The sequence below is a fragment of the Cygnus olor genome, chromosome 5 (genome assembly GCF_009769625.2).
Source record: "Cygnus olor isolate bCygOlo1 chromosome 5, bCygOlo1.pri.v2, whole genome shotgun sequence".
Taxonomy (NCBI): Eukaryota; Metazoa; Chordata; class Aves; order Anseriformes; family Anatidae; genus Cygnus; species Cygnus olor.
This window is the reverse complement of record NC_049173.1, coordinates 62,136,550-62,161,922: the sequence shown is the minus strand read 5'-3', so window position 1 is coordinate 62,161,922 and position 25,373 is coordinate 62,136,550. Positions and strand designations below refer to the sequence as shown.

Genomic DNA, 25,373 nt, shown 5'->3' with positions numbered 1-25,373 from the left:
AATAAACCTAAAATTACATGTATGTGGGGCCAAAGTAACCTCTGCTGTTTGACATTAAGTCCTAGAACGTAATTCAACTGCCGAAAAGACATGGCTGAGCAGCTGTACAAGCCCTCTCTCTCAGCTGGGGTAGTTTCACATTTGCAATTACATTTCAGAGATCAAATGCATTAAATTCTAAAGAAGCACAGAAAGGGTGACTACTTCAAAGGATTTTTAAATTGAAAAATAAACATAAAACAAAACTCAACAATTTATACAAATGTTTTAGAGCCAGTACAACTAATTATGTATGGAAAAAAGTGCCACCTGTTCAGAGAAAAAAATTAGCTTTTACATTTAAGCTAACACTGCTTAACCATTCGTTATTCTTACCATTCTACTCCATTCAGGTCTAAAAAAGTCCATAATGCATATATATGGCTGCATATATCTGCGTAGATTATACACTAAGCATTTTGGTTTATATTTACAATTCAACTTCAGTTTCTCAAAAGTAGGTCTATTTGCATTGCTCCTAATTCTGCAGTAGGTGGCAGTGGGTAGTGAAGAATATACAGTTTTGATGCCATCATATTTTTAAGGGAAGCTTAAAAAATGGCCAAGTATTTGCTACTTTTGAGTTATGCATATATCAACAGAAAGGAACTGTCAAATAGAATTTCTAAATTGTCATGCCTAAGCAGAAGCTTTTGCAATGTGCTATGAAAATAAATTAAACTGATAATCAAGTCAAATGAAGATACAAGTGCAGTATACATTTCTGTTACTAAGTATGATGGGGAGTCCACACAAGAAAACTAAACTGAAAGCTTAAACTGAGAAGTTTGGTTCTGCATTGTGTCTTTATAAACTAGGAGAATATACTGAACACAGTTTACAAACAAAAGAAGAAAACAGACGTTTCAGTTTTACTTGTATGTCTTTGTAAATCGTTTGTATTAATTTTCAGTGTTGAGTTGGCTTTTGAAATAGCACTGTCATTGATGAAATGGAAAACAGGGGGCTGAGAGAGGGTTTAGGCACCATGATGGCAGTGCAGAGTTTCAGTAGGTTGATTGTGGGAGGATAAATAGGAAAGAATACAGCAGAGCTCTGATTTTGCATTCCTTGCACACCTAAAACATGGTAGCTTGAGTGTACAGAGAATATGAAGTTGGATGGAAAAGAAATCTGTCAAAGAAGAACACTCTAAGCCTAGTTTCTTATTGATTCTTGTTTCTTGCTTATCTGAAAACCTGGCTTGGTTGATTTCTATCAGAAGTGCTCAGTCAGCACTCATGATTATTCACAAAATTTCACCAGCCCATGCCAGTGTTTTTTGAGCTCCACGTACAGAGACTGAGACTCTTAGAAGTGCCAGGCATCCATCAGCCCACATCTCAAATACCTTGAGTTCACCAGTAGTTAGAAGCAGCTCTTGTTTTGTTTTGTTCGTGTTTTAATCTCCAATGTTTCTAAGTGTGGAGCTGGAAGATAACGAGTGCACAGTGCTTTAAAAAACCTGGTCATACATGCTGCTGGACTTGGACTTTGGGACTAACCAAAGTAAAACTCCCATAGAAACTGTACAGCACTTTTTTTTAGTTTGATTATGTGGCAAAACTCTCTCCAAAGAATTTGTATAGTTAAGTAGTAAGAAAACATTTAACTAAATAAAATAGTTGTACTATTGATGTTAATTCTCTAATCATACCTTTATGATTAGCCAGTGATTAATAGATGTTATCTATTGTGTGAATGAATAGTTTGTGCTACAAATAGATATCAGCAAATCAGCAGAAACAGGCAAAATGCTGACTCATTTAAAGTCAGCTGGAGTTTTGCCATTGACTCAGTAGTAATGAGATTATTGTAATCTCATAATGGTAGTTATTCATCAGCTAGCTATCTGTACAATTAAAAATAAGAGGAATATTTTGATAAAACCAATAATAATGAGTTGTTTAGAATGTTTATGTATTTATTTATTTATTTTTAATATGGAAAACATGCCAGAAATTGAGAAATAAGGTCACATACTGCAAGCAATAGGCATCCTTTACTTTGTATTCTGGTAAAGGAAGACTTCAAAGTTAGACCCCCAAAGTAACAGTACTTTCATTAAAAAATACCTATTTTTCATTTAAACTAAAAGGAAATAATTGACACTATTAAACTGTGGTGTAATACTTTCTTGATTTACTTTTGCATTAATCTAGTTTTATGCTGATAAACTGAATGCTCTCAATGAAATTGTGCTAATAGAAGGTTGAAATCATGTATTAATATCTGTATGTGTGCGTGTGCATGTCCTATTCCTTGATACCCTTGTACGTTAAGATGCGACAAACACTGCATTGGCCTCTTGCAAACAGAATAGTAAACATTTCTGTGATAAATCTCCACTCATGCTGAACAGTAGTTCCCAAGACATGTCGAAGTTCTCTATAAAAGTATCCAGATTTTCCATTTTCTATGTTGTTATTTGTGGCTTTTCTTATACTTTTAAATACATTAAATTCTTGTTGTCTGATTAAACTTCTTTTTTTGTTTGTTTGTTTGCTATAAGTAAAAGGTTACCTATCAGTGATGCATATTTAGTTTCTATTCATATGATTTACCATCAACGTTTCTGCATTACAAATCCTTAAATGACTGCTCTTGCTGTGAGTAATTTTAGCAATTTTTAAAATCTGGAAGTTACTATTTTTAAGCATCCAAGAGTTCCTAATTTTTTCATAGAAAATGCTGCACGTGTCTCCAAATTATTATAAGTTTCTTAGGGGGAAAAATAAAAATCATTGTATAGCATTCAGTGTTAGCTACAAATTTTGTCATTCAGAAGTAGCTCTTAACTTTAAAATAAATGTTAACTGAACCATTGCTCCCTATGTGTTAAGCATTGTGGTTTTTTTTGTTTGCTTGTTTTTGTTTCTTTGTTGTTGCTTTTTTCTCAGATTGACCACTGTGTAAAATTTTCAAAAAATCACTGTTCAAAAAATCCACTCTTTCTGAGGTGAGTAGGAAGAGTTTGGAAAATACTGTGGTGATGAATTGGGGGCAAGTCAAAGAACTGAGTATAATATTGAGATATGTAAAAATACAAGTAATGGAGAAGACAAAAGTTGATGCACTTTAACACAATGTAGTTTAGTTCTTTCAAGAAAAAAAAATCATAATTGATTATATATGTTTCTAATAGATTAATGTAAATAAATTAAACTAGGGAAAGTAACTTTGGTTCTATTCCTAACCCACCACCATCTTTCAGCTTGTATAGATGATTGCAGATAAAAGCTCTTCAAGACACATGAATTGTGCTTGCAATGTCTATGAACATTAGCAGAACATCTGTTCCAGACTCGACTTGAAGGCAAGGTAAACTTAATTTGCCCACGCACAAACAAGCAGAAAGAGTTAAAGTCTGAGAATATCCCAGAAATGGTAAGGGAGTGCCTAGAGGCTAAAAATTATGAATTGGCCTCATGCAAGTCACAAATGTTTTGCACCTTTTATGCTTTGAAACTCTTCTGCTCTGACGTGTACAAATCTCTGTGGAATTTTCAGTACCCAAATCTCTTTCTCAGTGCCTCTCTGCTGTGTTTTCTTTGTCTGCCAGAGATAAGATACCATGTGTCAGGTTCCCCAGTGAGATAAAATGCAACCAGAGCCAAATTTGGCCTAATCTCTGTCTCCATGAAATGGTCGTTACTGTGTCTTACAGTAGTGAAATATTTGAGTAGCCATCACCAGTTTAGCAGATCCTGAATGATAGTTATCCAGATGATAGCGTGGTATTGACAGAGATGTGCTCTGACTGAATTCTTTGTCAAGGACACAGAAATATGCAGATGAAAATATCTAGGAAAATTATTAATGATGAGAACAGCTTCCTTTTTGCAAACCCACAGTAAGCTCAGAGCTGGGAATGATGAATGATACAGAAAATGTGAGTAGGAGGTGGCATGTTCTTGTACAGAAAGTTCTCCAGCATACTTCCCCACCTCCCTATGCAATCTCAGTTTTTAAATGTGTATGAGAATACATGGCTACTTGTTTGGTAGTGGAAAGACAACTGTGGCTCAATATTAGCACCATTTTTCCTTTTCTCCTAAAAGTTCACAAAGGATAAAATTGGAATGTAATCTTTTTTTTTTATTTTTTTTTTTTTTTAATGACTTAAACTATCATGAAGATTGAATTAATGAGGACTCACTGTTTTGACTTAATGTGAACAGTTGCATAAGTTAGTGAACACTTAACAGAGGTATAAGGATGCTGTTCTCTCTGAAATGCACACAATAAAAATACAAAGCTTGGGAAAAAATACTGGTAAGACAAGAGATGAAGTTGACTCCTCTTAATGCAATTATTTTCTCTATGCATTGTTTTAGTTTTGCATACTTATGTCCTACTGCTACCCTCCCTGCATCTAAAATATTTGGAGAATCGTTTTAAAAAATAATTTTCCTGAAAATCAAAACTATCCACATTTGCCTTCCTAGCTGCAGTCATGTCACTGGCATGTTCATTCCTAACACTAATGTGGCTAATGAGTGATTATTGCTCATCTCCTCACTTTCCATTTGTAATTTTCCCCTCACCCCAGTCCTAGTATGCATGTTCAATGTTTAAATGTGTTAAAAAAAATAAGAACTGTAATGTTCAAAGGAGAGAGATTGATCAAAAATACTCTGTTATATAGATAAAACAGACAACTGGATGGAAAACAGTGTTAACATACATTATGAAAATTCATCTCTGGCTAGTGAAAATTTTTCATTTCTTAATAAAATCAAAGACCTACATGGCATTTTCAAGGTCTTGTGATGTTTGTAAACTGCTCTGAAATGAAGTGAAATCTCACTTTAGTCAGGTGTTTAGTCCAATACTTAACCACCAAGCTGCCCAGTTCAGTGCAGTGAAGAACAGATTGAACTAGCCTAATAAAATAATAAAGATTTAGGTACAGTTCTGAGGCTCACTTTGTCTCGCTGTGTTATTGGTTTGAAACAAAGCTGTACATTGATTTCTTAGTAACATGACAGGGATCTACGGCTTATTCTTTTTTCCTTTTTTTCTTAGCTTCCAGTTTTTCTTCCTGTATGATTTTATGAAGGGTTATATATCAGCCAGTTCTAACCTCTTAACTTGCTTTTAATAGCTGCCAAAGGTAGGATGTCTCTTCCACTACTTGTCACTTCTTGTTGCCACTTACTTCCCCTGCCAGTTTCGAGCTCACATGATGGTAAAGAGGGGAATTTCTGCAGTTGCTCGTTATTGGGTTTCATTTTTCCTAAGTTTATCACTCATTGCTTCTTAAGCAGTTTTGCTTTAGAACAGAGCTATTTTTAATCCTTGAAAAAATATTCACTCAGTAAACACTTTGACCAGGAATCCATAAACCATTTGGTTCTGTATTCTAATTCAGGAGATGATCTGTCAGAATAATTGAGAATGCCTTAATGTAATCAAGTCCAGTTCATTAGGCAAACATTTAAATTATTAATTTAAACACTGGGTAGTTCAACAGCATTTATGACAGTAACAAATACCAACGTATTTTAATTTTTAAATTCCTCCTATGTACAGAAGGGATATGCTGCTATAGCTACTGCTGCCAGATATAACTGGTTTTCACCTTGCTCATGTTTTATCTTTTTGGAGTCTGTTAAAGTATTCTGCTCAAAAAAAAAAAAAGTCTTTTTTTTTTTTCTTTTTTAATTGTGGCTTTTAAGCACAGAACACTTCAAATTAATTAAGTAGGGTGTCATTTTCATTCTTGTAAATCTTTTTTGGATTAAGTAGAGTTGAATCAGGAAGTTTAGTTTCACACCATTTCATCACATACAGAACATTGTAAATTAATGTACAATTATTTAGCATAAATCCAGTGCTTTAGTATTTAGCCATTCCCACTGTTTTAGTGTTGAGAAAAACTCTTCATAAAATGAACTAATTCTGCTCCCACTTTCAATTGCCTTCTACCACTGTAATCTAGGACATGAGGATTCCCTGAAAATGAAATAAATAGGAAGGGGATAAAAGATGAGGACAGTTGGCTAAGGTGTCAGGAAAAAGCAACAAAGTGAATAAGAATGGCTTTGGGTTGAATAAATAGCATGTCTTGGAAAGGCTGTACTCATTGAACCCATTCAGTTGCTATAAATGCACTGGCTAGTGTCTTTCAGCTGAAACAGACATCTAGTTGCAGGAGGTCACAAAAAGCTTGAAACATGTAAGGGGGAGCTGTGAACAATGGTTCCACCTCTAGATTGGGGCGTAAAGATCTTCTTGCCAGTAGCTCCTTATGGAAAATGCTGGTGTAAATTAAGCATGGTAAAAATGTCAGCCCAGATGAGTTCTTCTCATTTTGATCATGTGCAACTCGTGAAGCATACATCCAGTTACTCAAATATTCATGTAATGACTTGGAAAATTGCCAAACAATTTCGGCTGTTTTCTTCTTGTGTCTGAACCTAACTGTTTGGACTTCCTACAGTGACCATGATATTGTGCCTATGTCACCTTGATTTTCCAAAGGTAGAGAACCAGGGCAGTCCTGTCAAAATACTTTCTGAATTCTGTTGATGAACAGTTCGAGGGCACTCTGAATTTACGTGAAGACAGTCCTTAGGTTAATGATAGGATAGATCATTAGTGAAAGGCATGTGTCATTTGTACTGTAGGGCCAAAAGGTTCCAAAAATACAGAAGTTGAACTTTCAGCTGTGGTTCAACCCTACTCTTTCTCTCCCTTTTCTATAAAGATATGTTGACGTTTACGTTGCAATATTATACATTAGTGCCCCACAGTTGGCATCAAGTGAGGTGAGCGTTATATCAGACACGATTTAGGTTCAGTAGCATAGAGCTCTGCATATTTTATCCTTATACGGCCAGAGATGGTTGCCACTAAATGTGTCAAGTAAATATTACCTAAGATGTGGTTGTTTTTAATTCCTGCTCTCTGAGTTGCCCACCTTGGCAACTTTAGCAACGTCCCTTTGCACACTAGGTTTGCGTGCAATCCAAGCAATCACAGTGCTGCCTTAAACATATTTGTCTATGTGGCAGTGAAAGTAGATTCTGCGGGGCTTCTGCCTGTGAAAACACATGTACAAACAGTAAAGGAGCGACTAGTGTCTTTGCCCTGTATTCCAGGGGCATGGCATCTTCACATAAAACAAATGGAAGCTGAGAGGCTTGCTGCTGTAATTTCTGGAGTATGCTTGCTGATGGGCCTAGAGGACCAGATGTAAAGCTATAGTTTTGCCATATGTCACCTTTGCTGTGGGAATTTTAATGCACAGTTTGTTTGTTATTCAGCATTTTTGATTGCAAGAGCTTAATTTTGCTTTCAGTAATATTTCTTTACAAATTTCACTTAGCTTTGAAATATGTTTGAATTGTATGTCCAGTCTAGTCTTCAATTTACTAAATTGAAATGCTCTTAAGGTTTTCTCCATCTGTTTTTTATTTTTTCAATTATTATAGCATTGCCAAGTATGGCACAGAGTATTGTTAGCATCATTATTATTCAGTGTGGTTTGCTTTTTTTCCTCAGTGTTCAAGTTGACTTGAATATTAAAAATATTTGTTTAATAACGAGTAAGTCTTTGCAGCCTTTGCTGTTTTCTAAGTTGTAGCTTGCATAGGTTACATTTATAGAAATGTTTTGTTACAAGTGCCATCTAAAGCAGGGCATTTTCTGTCATTATTTTCTGTGTTGCTGGAAGGAAAATGACTGTGTCTGAAAAGAGTAAGCTTTACTTAATACACATTATGCACAGAATTAACAAAAAGAACATTCAAGCTTAATGTTGCGTTTTGAGCTGGGGAGGGATTAGTGAGCAATACTCAGATGCAAGAGATGGATTTTAAAAATCCTTCTAAACAGAAAGTGTACTGCATCAGAGAAGGCACAGAAACTGACATTGGTTTCACACATAGAGCAGAAAATATAGGAAGAAGACACAAATGTGGGTAGCATCTTTAGAAAAATGAAATGAACTGGGCAGAAGTAGTTAGCACCAGCTCAGCATACAGCCAACATGTAGGCACACCAGGTCCCGTGCTTCTAGTGTGAGACTCACTCACTTGTCCTCTGGCTTGCACTCCTCCTCTTGGCACCAATCTCATGTACACTGCCTGAAAAACTTGGTGATTTCTGTGTGTCTGCAGAATCCATTTGTCAGTGCCAGTTAAGAGCATGTTACACGTAACATCCAGCAAGACATGGGTATCAGTGCTCTGCTGCTGTGGGGGATGTTTCTCCTAGGAAGATGCACACAGAACAAAGCCTGGCAAGAAAGTTTGTTCCTCAGTAGCCTTACACCCTATGTCCTCTCCTGTCACTTGATCTAGCTCACGTGTACACACCAAGTGTGCATACACACACACACCAAGCACCCTTGGCCGTGTTGCTTAAGACACGTACATGCACACCCATTATGTGACCCGCCAAACATGCTATTTTTGCCTTTCCTCATATGTCCTAGCATGTACAGTTCTGTGCCAGTACTTTCAACAGCTGAGAAGCTTGGCTATGGGGAAATACATATATATGCAATAGAGTGTGACTTGTGATTAACTAATGTTATGAGTCACTCTGAGATTCAAAGACAAATGAATCATTTCATTCTCAGTTTGAAGTTACGTACAAACACAAAACACATATATGGAATTGAGTGGGGATTTTATAATGTTTTTCAATTAACAGATTTAGATGATTCTGTTATTGGAAATGGAGTATAAAAGTACTGCAGAAGCCTTCTTACACTGTGTTTTTTATTTGGCCTTATATTACTGGTATAATAATGTCATGCTTTATGCATACTTAATACTTTTACACCTAGATAAGATTTCTGCCAAAGAAATATAAGCAATTTATAAGTAGAAGCACCTGAACTGGGACTAAACTTTATCAAAGTGATACTGAGCATGGATTTTTATTTACAGGGACCAAGCTTGTCCAGCTTAGTTAGCTAAAGTTTCTAAACATCCGTCAGTAAAACAGGCTGTAACAACTGGGGAACATTCAGGACAGCACTTGAAGATCGTGGTGGCAACTGCTGAGTACCTTTCAGAATTGAGCTATCTTTATGGATATGTGAAAATACATTTTGAAATGTGTTCAGTAATTTTGCCCAAGCTTCCAATTGTAACATTCTGACAAAGTCTGCAGTATTTTTAAATTTGATTGATCTTAGTAGCCACGTAAAGGTTCCAGTACTCCTGTACCAGCTTAAAACATGGGAAACAAATTTTCTTTTATCACCCTTTGCTCTGTATGGTAAGAGCAGTCCATGGGAATCATAGCTACATCTGAGTCATTTTCATTCTCCCTCGTCTTTCTTGAAATTTTAGCATATAATGTGGAGAAGGCAATGGAAACTTTATTTCCTATCTTTCCCCCATTAATTCTATCTTCTATTCCCTTTCGACAATGGTGCCATTTGACCTCCTGTTGTAATATTAAGGCTTCCCTTCAAAAATGGTGTCAAGGAGAGTGGAAACACAAGACAAAGTTAATGAGGTGTTAGCATCTTCCCCTGGACATTTCATACCTCTGAACAAAGAGAACACATTTGACTCCATAACTCATTGACTGTTAAATCTCATTGACACTAAACAGCAAATAGTTTAAGATGGTGTGAACAACCCACAGTTCAGAAGTTATTCCTGTGTTTATGGTGTGTGTGTACACCTCTATATCTGAGTGGAAAAGCACACAAAAAATATGATAAAACTAGCTCATGAGAAGAACACCATTTTTATTTTTTTTTCCTGCCTATTTTAAACAATTTGCTGGGGAAGATTTCCCAAAACTACCGAAGAAAGTAAACAGCATTAATCGTATTAGAATTTTGGTATTCGTAAGTTCCATTGCCGTTTGAAAAATCTAGCATTTATTAATGTTTTTAGTTCAACTTTTTAAGATAAAAATAATGTAGGTTTTTTGTTGTTGTTGTTTCATATATTAATACAGTTCCAGCAGATATTTTGACAGTTACAGGACTTAGGATTTCAATGGTGAGATATAACAATCTGAATATTCCAGTCTAAATGTACACTTCCCTGCAGAATACCCAGACCACATGACAGGAGAAGCTCATTATCACAGTCACTTTACCTCAGAGCATCCTTCAAATATTAAATAGTCCTCATAAGAACTGTATAAACAAATTGTTGTTATGTATTAATAGGGTGGCTCGTAGATGAGGAAATGTAGCATGGGGGTTAAATTGCCTTGTCATGTTTACACAGCATCAGTGTCAGTCTCAGGAACAGAATTGACATCACTTGGTTTTAAACACATTGCCTACTACTGTTTTGTAAGAAAGGCCGATGTTTCTTAAAGGACTACTGTGAATGTTATTATTGCTTTATATCACTTCAGTTCTAAGTGTGTCCAATGTATTGAATAATGAATAAATTAGGGCCTGTAAAGGATGACTGAACCACAAAATGTCCCCTGGGGTCAGCTTATGTTTAATAGGGGGTCTTTTCTCAAAAAAAAAAAAAAAAAAAAAGAGTTGAGAAAAAAAGAAAAGAAAAGAAGAAAGAAAGGACCCCCTTTTTTTTTTATTTTTTTAAATAATTTTCTGCAAAAGAGCCAAGGTTTTTTTTTTTTTTTTTTTTTTTTTTTTAGTTTTCCTTTACCAGTATTTTTTTGTGTGGTTGACAAGCCCTCAGTTTTGCTCAGGGGAAAAGCCTCATGCTGAGAAGTAAGGGATCCCAGTTGTACACTTAATCAAAGTGGCATGCTCCACACTTTGTTTCTGAGTAATTTCCGTAGCTAACTCATGTGATCTGTATGTTTCACTTGCATGAATCAAGTCCAAAGTTTGAAACTGACTCAGTTGTTTCTCATGCTGACAGGCAAAGGAAAAGGTTTTGGGGGGAGGCAGGGGGATGGGGTTCAACTCAATTCAGGCTGCTGAAAGGAAATGAAAAGGATGATTTGAAAACCACGACTAAGATGAAAGATTAGAGATACTGAACAATAACTGTCCACAGTAAATTGTTGATTGGGGTATCTGTATTAAGTGATGTTTGTAGTCTCTACATGTAGGATGATGGAAAACACAGATTATGGCAGTGAAAGTAGAACAATGGAGTCTGATTCTTTGTTTCCACTTTTCAAAGGCTTTTTCCCCTTTCTTCCTCTTTTTTTTTTTTTTTTTTTTTTTTTTGATAAGGCTCAGGAAATTGTTAGCGACATGCTGGTGGGAACCTATGGAAAAGAATACACACTGTATCAATGGTGTGGTTCTTATCCCAAGAGCTGTGTTGGTGGGTGTGGGAATAGTGTGCTTTCAATGTGAGCTGTTGCAATGAGATAGCATTGAGAAACCGGGGCAGAGAACAGCACAGATTTAGTCTAGGGAACTAAGGGCTTTATCCAGCAGTAATGTGTGTAAGGGCAGACAATGTAGCACTATATTGGTTTAACGACAAAGAACAGTAAAAGGATTTGATAGTAAGGGATTGGCAGAAAAGATGAATGCATCTGCACAGTGCAATAAAATTTTTTTAAAAGGTATTTAAGTGATATACTCATGACTTAAAAAGACAGTATTTAAAGTTACGTATATAGACACGATTATTTCAGAGTAGGGTCATTTAACAGTGAAGGCTTTAAAGTAAAGGACTCAGGAGGCCGCTAGTGCTTTGTTGCAATATGGGAATAAGATGCAAGCACAGGCACATGTGGAAATGCAGGACTGATAGATTTTTACAAAGGTTAGTTTTCGTTACTGCATTTTGATTTCTGGATACATTTATGGCCAACATCACTGGGAAATTGTGCCCCAAATATTCATCTGTCTCCCATTCAATATATGCCTATTTTATTTGATATTTAAATGGATGCAAGTTTGGCTGAAACTTCAGCAAGATACTACATGCTCATTGGAGCTACTTGGGCTTAGCATAAGCAAATAGTTAATTGTGAAGCCAATATGTTGACGGGGTAAATATTGCTACAGAGGATGCATGCTGGATGTCCTTCAAAAGGAAATGGCATTCTCTTGTCTGCATGGCAGTTGTCATGACCATAAAAGTTAAAATAAGCTTTGTAAATTCTCGATATGTAACTACTGACATATTGGGCAACGTGTGAGTGGTCAAATGATCCTGTATCACTGGCTGTTCTGCTGCAGGAAAGATTACAGGATAGGAAAATGAGCATGGATCTGTCTTTTCCTTTATGTCTGAAGACGTCCTCTTTTCTAGCACAAGAAAATATTGTTCTGGTAAGACAGGTAAAAATTATTAGGAATGTGGGCAGCTTTTCCCATTTTGATATTTGATAGGCACAGGGAGAAACTCTGAGGATCAGAGCAAAGGCATCTCTTAACTAAAAAAAAGATCATTCAAATGGGTACTTAGGTTAAAAGTGTGTAGATCTTGGTGGCATGGTTGGTGAAACTTTCTATTGAACTGAAAAAAATATGTAGCTAACCTCCTCTGCTGTGTGTGGACCTCTCTAAACTTAAAGTCCCAAATTCTATTTTATGGTTTTGTGACCTCCATGACTTCCATTAGGGAGTAAGCAGAAGCATCTAAATCCATTGAAATACTTTTAAATGGAAAGATGCCCTCAGGAATCCCTCCTGTTGTGTAAGAAAGTACAATTATGTGGTTAACATTTTGAAAAGTAAGTGAATGGCTGCCACTCTGTCTATACTTTTAGATTAATGTTGTATAAAATGCTAGCTGCATTGTCAATCACTGTAACAGTGCATTTTTCACTTCTGATGTTGCAGAATAATACAGCATCTTTCTTACCCCTAAAATAGCCTACAGAGGTCTTCAGACAGCCTGCTAGATACTTCAATATTATATCATTTGCCAGGTAAAATTCCTAAAAACAAAAAAGAGAAAGTTTCTGTATGTCCATTCCAGTGTAAAAAACAAAGATCAAAACATAAAAAGGCAAATGAATCTAATAAACCATTTTTGCGTACATATGCACAGCAAAAGTGAAATGAGAGAAAATTAAGTTTTAATAGTTGTGCATGCATTTTTAAGATGCATCTTATAGAGGTATTCTGTTAACTCACAGTGAATAGACAGACTACATGATGTACATCTATAATCCATAGTTTCTTGTTGGACATTGATTGCTTGTCTGCAGGCAGCAGAAAGGCTAAATAAAATTAATGAGGGAAAATGGTGGTTTTTTTTTTGGATTGGGGTGAGTAGAGACTTCTTGGCAATATATTTTCATTTATTTCACTGTAATATATTTTTTAACTGCATACACTTCAAAGATAATGCAAAATTGGAATTACGAATATTGCTGCTTTGTAGTGAACATATTGCAAGATTCTTAAATAATTAAATTATGTGAGTTCTTAAAATGGAGTGTAATTAGTCATTAATGAGCAAAATCTGTTGCTGAGCAGAGTTGATATACTCCATGCAGGCTATCCTTAAGTTTTACGGGATTTGTTGTATTTCTAAAAGTGCATATATGTTAAAAATCTACTATTATACAACTATTATCTTGTACGATAGTCACTAAATTATCTAGTAAGTTACGTAATGTATTAAGCATTTAATTTTAGTATGATAAATTATGGATTTGTCAATGACTCAGTTTTGTGCTTCTATTTAATGAGAAACTTGGTTTACAAGCATGGGTAAAGAAAGATTTGATACTAACAAAGATTACTAAGTTTTAAAATGATAGGCCAGGCATACGAAGATGGCAGTTTTTCATTCATAAACACACAGTTTAAATTCACAGTACACAAGATCTACATGAAAGGCATTGTCATATAATGGCCACTGAATATACAAACACGTTATACTGCATCTTTTTATTAGTGGGACAATTCAGAGGTGTTAGTATTAGCAACTAAAAGCTTAGCTTTTAAAGTGTATAAGCATAAAAGATAAGGAATTAATGGAACATGATGTCCTGATAGGAGCTCTAAGCAGATGCACATTAAAGATACTGGGAAGAAACTTATATTTCTGCACGTGGGTTAAACTACTTAATACTGAACTAAGCACATGTCTTGTTGAAATCGATGAACAACACCCATCCTTAAGAAACGTTTAGGGTTATGTACATTGCAAGATGAAGCCAAGCAATAATGGAAGGATCTTTGGATTGTTTGTTTAAAACAATTCTTAATAAGCAGTAGCAAAATGGGAATGGATTCGTAGACTGTTTCATTAGGAAAACATGTTTTCCTCATGTTGGCACTTCAGTGGAAATACAGTTAATATTGGTTATGTAAACGCCATGTGTTTAAAACTGTGGTTAACATGAATAAATTGTAGTAGTTTGCTCCACAAGTTGGTCATTAAAGGCTCTATGATGAGTGCTCCCTTCAGTGATCTAATTAAGGATATTCCAAAGATATAGAGCTTTTTAGACTAGTGCCCTATGTTTTACTACTTTTTACCTCATTTTCTTTTCTTGTCAGTGGGTCAAATTATTGTTCTAGTGAAGTCTGCTGAATCTGTTTTACTCAGGTAGACAAATGAGTTACAGAAGTGAAATGCTCATCTTCAGACTGTATCATTTAATCTGTGCAAGAACTTCCTGACCCTTTAGTGAAATATACCACCTATGTACTACAAACGTACAAAAACTTCACACTCAGATGACTTTGATGTAACATATGCTCTCCGTAGTATCTTTGGTCATGACTAAATCTCAGTGATCATAGAATCGTGGAATGGTTCGAGTTGGAAGAGACATTAAAGATCATCTAGTTCCAACCCCCCTGCCACGGGCAGGGACACCTCCCACTAGATCAGGTTGCTCAAATCTCCATCCAGCCTGGCCTTGAACACCTCCCGGGATGGGGCACCCAGAGTTCTCTGGGCAACCTGTTCCAGGGCCTCATGGGCCTGGACCACTATGAGGTGGTGCCTCATAGTAAAGATTTTTTTAAGAATTCTTAAAGAATGTCTGATCTAAATCACCTTTTTAGTTTAAAACAATTACCCTTTGTCCTGTTACTACACTCCCTGATAAAAAGTCCCTCCTCATCTTTCCTTAAGAGCCCCTTCAAATACTGGAAGGCTGTTATAAGATTTCCCAGAGCTTTCTCTTCTCTGAAAAACCCCACCTCTCTCAGCTTTCCTTCACTAGGGAGCTGCTCCAGCCCACTGGTTATCATCAGAGCCCTCCTCTGGACTCACTCCAACAGGTCCATGTCTTTCTTACGGCTGGGTACCCCAGAGCTGAACACAGTATTCCATGTGGGGTCTCAAAAGAGCAGAGCAGAGGGGAGAATCACATCCATCAACCTGCTGGACGTACTTCTTTTGATGCAGCCCAAGATATTCTTGGCTTTCTGGGCTTCAAACACGTATTGTTGGCTCATGTTCAGTTTTTCATCCATCAACAATTTCCAAAATAAGTTTTAGGCAAGCCAGTAAAGATATGATTTGATATCTACAAATTTTATACAGAATTATGATGCTGGTTCAGGGAAGTTCAATAATTTTCCAGGGAAGTTCAGGGAAAATCAATAAATAGGAGATAATGAAATGAAAAGCTAAACATACAGTTTTGTGGAAGGATTACTCTTTCAATTAATTAATAGTTCACTTCTGAGGAGAGAGGCTCAGGATGCTAAGATAGTTTGGGTTTTATTTTTTAGTAAGATTATTCAAATTATTAACAATAAGCACATAGATGATGTGTGATAGTCAAAGTGAGTTCTGATTTGTGAGTACAGCATAGTCCTCAGTGTGTATTGTGCTTCCCAAGTTTCATAAGGTCCATAATCTTCTTCATGCAGGAACATTCCTGCTGAAGAGGGGATAATACAATCGCCTCATACTAGGAGACCACTGGTATTTGATTAGGATGTGCTGGCAGGTCTATCCTTGCCCTAAGATGTTGGGATTTGATATGAGGGATGAAATTATGTGGTGGCTGCATATTTGCTGAATAAATTTCTTGTATATTCAGTGGAGATAAAACTGCTGTGCTGCTAGTTTTGCTTGTATTCTATTGTTGCTTCAAATATTGTCAAACTCACACAGAATAAGAAATGCAATTATTTTCAATATTTTTTATGAATAATTACTGTTAATTAATCATTTAACAGTTTTAAGGCTTTTCCAGAGGCTCCTATGAAAGATGCTATAAAAGTGCAAAGTATGTCATTCAAGTGTATAGTAATGATTGTATCTACATTGTACCTAGATTGTATCTAAAGCAAAAAACTTCAAACTCTTAAAAAGTGGTAGATTAGCTGTTTTCTTAGCAGTGTTTGCAAAACACACACTGTAAAATGACTTGTTTTAAAATTTATGTTAAACTGGTAGTAAAAATACATATGGTTACTTTCACTGCTGAAGATGTGCTGCTGTGTGTTGATCATCCTTTAGTGCATTTTGAGTGATAGTTAGTCTGTGGGGACCAGTGAAGACCTCCAATTAATTATTACTGGAGAACATGAAATCATAAACAAAATTCCTTGTAATAAATTTTTAAAATGAGATTGCATGTTTTATTTACGGTACTGGTCCATTTTGGGGTTTTAAAATCTATGAACAAAAACAAGCATGCTTTTTATCAAACTGAAATAAAAAATATCAATAGTATTTCTTTCTTATCAAAGTAGGACACAATATATGAACTGGACTTCTAAATAACTACAGGGAAAAAAGCAAGGGAAGAGGAAGTAATTTACTTTTCTCTAATTCATAGAAAGTGATTGAGAATATATATAAACATACATAAACAGTAAATGCTTCCAAGCATAGAGATGATTATTAGTCATTAAGGTAGCTGATAAGATGGAATAACTTTACAAGAAGTGTTTAATAAAAGCAGAGTTATTAATTCAGAACTATAATAATTATCACATATACTTACAGCAGAAATTGTTTTTGTTTGTGACAGAGGAGCAGCAATGCTTAGGATATGCAGTAGTTTCAGATAAGTTTGGAACCAAAATCCTGCTACATATATACAGCTAAAGATGCTTCTTGTCCCATAAGGATCATAGAAAGAATTTCCTTCATCAGAAAATTATTTGGGTTCTTTTCATAATGCCATCAATTTTTGTTCTAGACAGACAGACAGCTATGTCCATGACCTATATTGGTAATTATACGTAATTATAAAGTTGCTAGCATAGTGTCAGGGCAATGCTGTGTCTCAGTTGTGTATCCTTAAATTCCTTTTATATCTTTGTGATACCATTCCATGTAGTTTATACAATACCTTTCTTCCTCATCAGAAAAGACATCATTAAATCATTTGCCTATGTCACCCTAACTTTCTTCTGGGTGCCTTACTATTCTCATGGAGCTGTGGCTACCTGTCTTTTAGTCTTTTAGTTCCTGGATCATAAACTGGAAGTTAGGCACAACACAGCAGTTAAGTTTTCTTGGCTCTTTCTGATGATGGGAGAAGCATTGCTGCAGCCTTTACTGAGGAATTGTTACTGACTGCTGTGAAGCTCTCCTTTCTCCACCAGTTCATAATTTTGCTTTTTGTTGCAGGAATGAGAGAGCAGTTGGCTACAGGCAACCTTATTGTTATGAGGCTGCAGTACATTTGACAGTAGTCAACTCAGTCATCCTTTTTCGTATTTGCTAAAGAAACAGGCATGTTTCTGATGTTGGGAGGTATTGTTCAGATTGGGCCACTGTTCCAGTTCACTGGAACTTTAATGCATTTGTCACTGTCATTTTTTCCAAAGTCCTATAAAGGTGTTTGAGAAGCGCAATGAAGGTACTAACACAGAATCTACAGTGGTGCTGCCAACAAGCCCATTTTATCAACATTCATACCTTTAATACGCAGAAATTCCTATGTCCCCCTAGGTTTTCAGGAAAATAAATAAATAAATAAAATGAAATAAACAGTCACAACGCTCTCATCTCTGGGCCCGGAAAGTGGCATCTTTCATGTACTCACTCTCAGTTTATTATGTTTTATTATTGTTGTTGTTGTTGTTTGTTTTTGTTTTGTTAACAAAAGGATTTATAACATAATGTGACTACTGAAGACGTGAAAATGTACATATAGAGAGGTAAAAATGTCCATTCAGTATGGAAAGAAGGATGGAAGACTTGATTAACTCCTAATACAACCAAGGACAACATAACTTGGAAAAGTAGATTACACTAACGTAGTAATAAGTAAATATTAATAATAGTAATAAGAAAAACAAAACATACTGACTTCAAAGTTTCCATACAGAACGATGTGGTCTTATCAGTCACTATTTAAGACTAGGGTTACCAGTCACCATTTGTGTGATAGCATATGGAAGATTTTCCAAGATCTTGGGCAACATGAGATTTTTCCTGAAAGAAATTCCATTTTGAATCAAGGCTAGGAGGATTCCATGAATGGTATGGAATACTGGAAAGAGTTGAAGGACTGCCTCCTTTGAAGAGGTAATGAGCTCAAGCCTGAATATCATAATTAGGATCATCTCACGTAAACTTAGGTTTAAGTTATTTGTTTAGGTTGTTTTGTTTAGGTTATTTGTCTAACATAATAAATAAAATGAAATAATATGTCTAACTTAAACTATTCTTCTGGGCTCATTTTACAGCTGAGAGAGGGGAAATAGGCACCTACAGACAGGAAATACTCCCAATTGCATCAGACAGCTACTTTAGGGAGAAATCAACACCTGGGCAAATCTAGACAACTGAATTAGAAAGCTAATATTTTCATGTCTGAAAATATTTAAGATACTTATCGAAGTTGTATAAACTCACATAGTTACATGAAAGTAACAAAGGTTTTGGAATCTGAATCCTCGAGTGCATGATTTTAAGGAAGTTGTCTGGAAAATAACTGTGATAGGGCTAAAAGGATTTATTAATGTAAACCTCTCTTGCTGAACGATCTACTCATCTCATACTGCAACAGTGTTTCAATCAAATCTAGAAATTGGAAGTCTAAAGAAAAAAATTTGAAAGATTTGTTAAGTAATACCATTCTTGAGGGATAAAAAATATTTTGTTATGAACTTTCTCCTTTTTTCTTGTTTGTTTTTGTATGTTTGTTTGTTTTGCAATACATACCATCTCTTTCCTTTCCCTTTCCACTATTTAGAAACAATTCTCCTCACATTTCTTGTGCTCTCTGTTTGTTATCATCTAAGGACCACTATTGTCTTCTCTAAGATGTTCCTCGCTTTGCTCAGGCAAACTCTGATGGACATACCTGAATTTTTAAGAAGTAGTTTAGATCAGGCTGGGGGAGTTGTGCTTAATATTAACTTCTGAGGAGATGGGTACATAGTATGTGCAAGGAACCCCAGCATCAGTGGTAGCCATGAAATGGACTGGCCACCCCACTAGTCAGCCCCTCAGACCTTTTCAATGTCACAGTACAGTGGACTGCTGAAATCATTATTTTTGGTCATAATTCTCATGGAGACAAATGCATATTCTTCACACTCTTATTAAACCCATTGTTACCTAAGTATGTTCTGTCCGCCTCACCCTCCCACCCCCAAAATTCCATTCAACACTAACCATCTAGAGTTGGGTTAGTGACTAGTGACAGTGAAGATGCAATTAAGTACAAAATTCATGAGTTTTGAAAAATGTCAGTCTAAGAAATCCACTTTGTCTTTATAATTAAAATTTCTGATATGTTTCCAAAATTTATTTTCAAAATGTTTAATGCTAAAAAAACTATTCTAAAACTATTTTAAAAGGAATGTTTTCAGTTATTTCTTTGGATGATGGAAGAAAGATGAATATTCCATTATGGTAAACACTTGCTTTATAAAAGTAAACAGATAGAATATTCCTGGAGTACTTAGCCATCAGTATGTGAAGGGCTGGGCAGCATCTGAAAGACAATAAATAAATAAATAAATAAATAAATAAATAAATAAGTGTATTTTTCCTGGTCTGCTCAGGGATCAAAAGGACAGATACTGTCTGCATGTATGTAAGGGTGGAGAAGTGCTCTCTGTACTGCCTCAGTTATCTGTTTATTCATATGCCTGTGTTTTATGTTAGACCTTCCTGTACCTGACCCTCTGTCATGCTTAGGAGAAGAAAAAAAAATTAAGTAGGTATATTATGCTGCTATTGTGAAAGTTTTCTTGTTAATCAGACCTGAAGAATATAATTTTAAAGTGTGTGAGAGGGAATACTAAGTCTGTTTTTCAGTTTGTCTTAAGCAGTATTGAGTTCTGTTGCCCATGACATAATTGTGGCTCTGACTTTTCACAAAAATTATGCAAGTGTTAAATATCATGCATAGGAATGTACTGAGAACCAAAATTGTCTAAGTGCCTGTTAATCTGATACGTAGGTCATACATCTAAATCCTAAATGACAAACCCTGTGTCACTAAATTTTGGAGGTATCTTTTATTGCATTGCAATATTATGTAGTTATAAACTACTGAAATTGGGTGAGGAATAATCACAGCAATATCATCCCCTTCCCATAAATGTCTGGGATTTGGTTTTGGGATATCCTAACATACCATAGTAAACTACAAACCATTTTTTCTCCAGAAGATAAAAATGTCTGTGAGGGTTATGTGAGGACTGATTGACTGGGCTCAGGAGGCAAACACTGATACTGTTCTTTTTTCTCTGGATGGAAAAAATAAAATCTGTATGTGGGTTCTTGCCATCACCATTTGTTTTGTCCTCACATTTTTTCAGATATGTGGGATACATGGTCTAACCAAGGTCAGTATGTGGCCCTGGTCACTGCCAAGAGGAATTTCACTATAATTCCCAACAGAGCCTGGGAGAAACTTCAAGAGAAACAATTTTATTTAAATAAGTGTTTCAGAAGGTTAAGAGCACTTCGTGAATGGACTAGGGCAGACAAGTGATAGGAGATCTCTAATAGAAGAGATTTGCCTCCTTTAATCTCTGTTTGAAGGCATTTCACAAGAGGAAGAGGTGGAGAGAAAATGAATGCTGATGTTAAGTGCAAATCATATGTGATATTTGTTCTGTAAAATCAGTGAGAATTTGTTAGATTTTTCTTGTGGAGGTAGAGTTACTGTCCACAGTCCAATTGACTTCAAAAGAGCAGTCTCATACCCTGAAATAGCAGGTGACCTAAGTATGCCACTCATACATCTCTTTGCTCAGTAAAATGATTGAAGACACAATGAAAGACCAATATTGGAAACACTTTCCAATTGAGAGATTAAGCAAGTCGTAAGTAACTGCCATATTTCCTACAAAAGTTCCTGTCGAAAGCATCCTGATTTTGACTATTCTGAGCTTCCATGTATCTTTCTCCTTTTCTATATAAAGAAAAAAATCTTTTAAACCTCTTTTATTTACATTATTCTTCTTGTACTAGACAGAGTACTGATAGTAAACAGTTTCACTGTTCCATGTGTATTTCTGATAGAATCTAAGCTGCTACTTATTCTCTTCCTTTTGCAACGTGAGACAGCTGTGTGCCACTACACAAGTCTGTGAAAGCTTTATAATGAAGGACCAAGAAGCTTAAGGTATCTGTGAAACACTAGTCTTAAAGTTATTCTGTTACTATCTACAGCCAAAGTCTGAGTTTCCATATTTCATTGATTTTGATTGTCAAGAAATTGTTCTAGTCATTCAAGTCATTATTTGAAGAGAATTTTAAGCCACCATTACTGGCCCTGCTGTCAACGGAAGTGTTGTTACATGTCCATTGATACCATCCTCATATTAACTTCTTTATGCTAGCATTGCCTTTTTCTGTGACTCTAGGATGAGCCACATGATGGAAACAATTTAAAATTAACTTCTTTTTTTTTCTTGGCTGAATGATTTTTCAACCTGAAACAGGCTTGTGCTGGCACATGGAGAGTGTAAAACAAGGCAGGGAGAAGCTACATACTGTGGAGGAATGGAGCCATTATAAATTTTCGTAACAGTGATGGAGTACAGTCTCAATTTATGAAACTTTTTCAAAGGACAGTTTAATATTGTTTAAGTACTGAACCCCAACTCCAGGCTGAAGTATTTACTCAGCTGTTCTATAGCCACTTCATCATGCTTCTCCTCTGTTACCAGTGTCATGCTGGTGACTTGAGAAGGGAGGAATTCATTTGTATTCTATATATGTTTTTATCCACGGGTTCACATGTGCATGCCAAAGCATGTTCCATCTTTATATTTTTCATTTCTTCACATATTTCTCAGTTACTTGTATCCTTCATATGCTGAGAACTCAAGGCAGGTGTTTTCTCCTTTTCTTGTGGCTCGTTTGGGATACTGTCTTGCTCTCTTTTGACTTCTAAGTCCACCCTCCCTCCCTGCTTTTTTTTGTTTTTTTTTTTTGTTTTGTTTTGTTTGTTTTTTAATTCCAAGTAATTACAGTGTAATTCCATGTTTACTGATGCTGAAATAAGAGCCTTTCCAAGTGAGATCACTGCATTAACCCCAGTGAGAATATGGTGTTGGTTTTTGTTTTTTTTTTTTTTTTTAAAAAAGACATGAAATTGTTCCTTTTAAAAATAACTCATTTTGAAGATATTTGTTTTCATTCTATGGCAGAAACTCCAACACTTTCAGCAGTACTTCTGTTTATTCAAAACTGCTCAATTACCTAGCCATATAATGAAGCAGTGTTGGCAAGGTATAGGAGCCCAGCAGGATGTTAGGTAGAGGCAGTCTTTCAGACTCTTGTAAAGATGAAGGCCAGAAAACAGAATTGAAAAAGCACCTTGTTCTACATTTAACAAGATTTCAATTACAACACCACTTCTTTCAGCATGGTCTAATTTCAGTCCTATCACAAAAACTGTTTCAAATTTTGATGCTGACCATAATGTTCAGTTAGTATTCGACTTCCATAATTGTTTTACAGCTGAATTTTCAGGATACTTCAACAAATCTGTGACAGTCATTTCGTACCTTTCCTAATATTTTAGCCAGAGGCTGAAGTCTGAAACTGCAAGAACAAGGGCAGTCATTCCTACTGTATTTTCCTAAAGTACACTGTATGCTACTGTGGAAGATCTCAGGTACCAAACTACCTGTATCTTGCCCAGTGGCTGAGTAGAAGCAATTGCAAAGAGGTTGGTCAACCATGTGTCATGTAGAGATCCTATTATATCCAGAGAATCTTTATAAATTGCATTAAGTACAAGGACAAATGCATTCAAACTTAGCTTAATTGGGATTCCCCAAAACACATAATCCTTATTCTTTATGGCATCTCACCATATTACGTGCTGTTTTCATTTAAAAGTCATTGGAAACACAGTATTTATGCAGTTTTTGTTTATACTTTCTCAATACTGAATGAGCTCATGAGGGAAAAAGAGAGGTTTGACATTGGTCTGACTTCATCCCAATGCCAACTTTCTCTTTTGTAGTTATCCTCAGCTCTGAAACAGAAAAATCTTCCTTCCTCTCTGATCAAAGATTTCAGGCTTTGTGAAAATATTTGTTTATTCCTTCCTATACAAATCCCTGCTTAGTTCAGTCATCAGCCAAAAAGCTCCTCTTGATGTTTGTTCTGCATAGGATCTACTTATTCTGCACAGAAGCTGTCTGAACAGCTGTTTGATACGGATTGCCAGATCACCTAATAAAACTGCCTGGTAGCTGGAAATCAGGGGAAGTCCTATATAACCCTGCATCAGAACAGACTTAGTAGATCTTATAAAAATGTTTATGCATATCTTCTGTACATAGATGAATAGGATAATACCTAAGGGTCTGGTCACAGAGACTTACTGGCTTCTTTCACCATGTGCAGATTTTGCCAAAATTTTCTTCATTTCTTAATTCTTAGAGATTCCAAACGTCTCATACACTGTTAATCTGTCTCCAAACACTTTAAGTGCAGCAGTGCAGCTCTTCCATTTTGTACTCACAGAGGATCTGACTCAAAATTTTCACTAGATTCATTGAAACATGAATTTGAACCTCACCTCGAGTACTGTGTGCAGTTCTGGGCACCACAGTACGAAAAGGACATTAAACTGTTGGAGAGTGTCCAGAGGAGGGCGACGAAGATGGTGAAGGGCCTAGAGGGGAAGACATATGAGCAGCGGCTGAGGTCACTTGGCCTGTTCAGCCTGGAGAAGAGGAGGCTGAGGGGGGACCTCATCGCAGTCTACAACTTCCTTGCGAGAGGGAGTGGAGAGGCAGGTGACCTATTCTCCGTTATCACCAGTGACAGGACCCGCAGGAACGGTGTGAAGCTGAGGCAGGGGAAGTTTAGGCTGGACATCAGGAAGAGGTTCTTCACCGAGAGGGTGGTTGCACACTGGAACAGGCTCCCCAGTGAAGTAGTCACTGCACCAAGCCTGTCTGAATTTAAGAAGCGATTGGACTGTGCACTTAGTCACACGGTCTAAACTTTTGGGCAGACCTGTGCAGTGCCAGGAGTTGGACCTGATGATCCTTATGGGTCCCTTCCAACTCAGGATATTCTATGATTCTATGAAGAGCTATGTGAGAATGCAAGTACTGATTCAGGGATGAATAGAACATGGGGAAGAGTTTGTTGTTGTTGTTGTTATTTTTCCCCATTCCTAAGTTATCAATTATGTAGTTAGCTAGAGAAAAAAAAATCCAAAAAATATGTTCAGCCCTCCTGTTTTTTATAATATTTTGGTTTGAATGGGAAATTTTCACTTGATTTTATTCCACAGCAACATTGTAAAAGGCAGAGCTTCGGATTGCTTTGGGTTTTTGGCTGAAGGCTTTGGGTTTTTGTAAATCCCTATTTGGGCATACATCTGAACAGGGTGTCTGTGCTTATATTGCGTTATTTAGTCTTTATCTTCCAGGTAACAACTAGTACATGATATCAGCTGATTATTGTGTTCATTGGGGTCTGGTGTCACCAGCATCACACTAATGCTCTGAAAAGCAAAGCTTTTAACTTATTTCAGAAAAGCTTGAGATTCATGATGAAACTTGCAAGATAGCAAGTAATGTTTATTGCTCTTAAAATATACCTCCACTATTAAGTAATTCTTAGAATATACCAGGTGAAGTATTTTGTATATCTGTGATATGATAGAAACTGAAGCTCATTGGCTTAAAAAGGACACATTTCAGTTGTTGATTGTGATACCTATTAGATACAAAAATCTTTTTTTCTATTTTCTTTTTCTTTTTCCACTTATTCTAAAATGTGAGTGTTCTGTTAGCATTTAAAGGTGGGTTGATCACCTCCAGAGTATTTCATTTCTTCTTGCATGTCCAGCAGTAATGTCTTCTTAACTTTCCAAAAAATACCTTTACCATTGTTATAAGTACATATCTAAATTCCATTGAATTAAATGAGTTGGTAGAGAAGTGAAGGTTGTTGCCCGTATTCTATAACATTATCTTCCTACTAGAAAGGAAAATTTGTCTAGTAAAATGCATCCTCTTTTTCTGTATGGAGCATCATTTACTATAATGGAAAGAAGATTTAAAGTACTTCTCTTTAGGATAC

At 36.0% G+C, this 25,373-nt stretch overlaps 1 long non-coding RNA gene across 4 annotated transcripts in view; it reads left to right on the top strand.

Moving 5' to 3' along the window:
- LOC121071423 overlaps positions 1-25,373 on the top strand; it is a 149,119-nt gene that overhangs the window by 102,091 nt on the left and 21,655 nt on the right. The window contains exons 3-4 of one of the 4 annotated variants that reach the window (XR_005820593.1): positions 3,263-3,360; positions 18,539-18,624. The exons of 1 other annotated variant lie outside the window; for it this stretch is intronic. This is a non-coding gene — a long non-coding RNA (uncharacterized LOC121071423). Of the gene's footprint in view, positions 1-3,262; positions 3,361-7,145; positions 7,300-18,538; positions 18,625-25,373 lie in introns of those variants that run through there. 2 more of the 4 variants (XR_005820592.1, XR_005820590.1) reach the window with 2 other exon arrangements.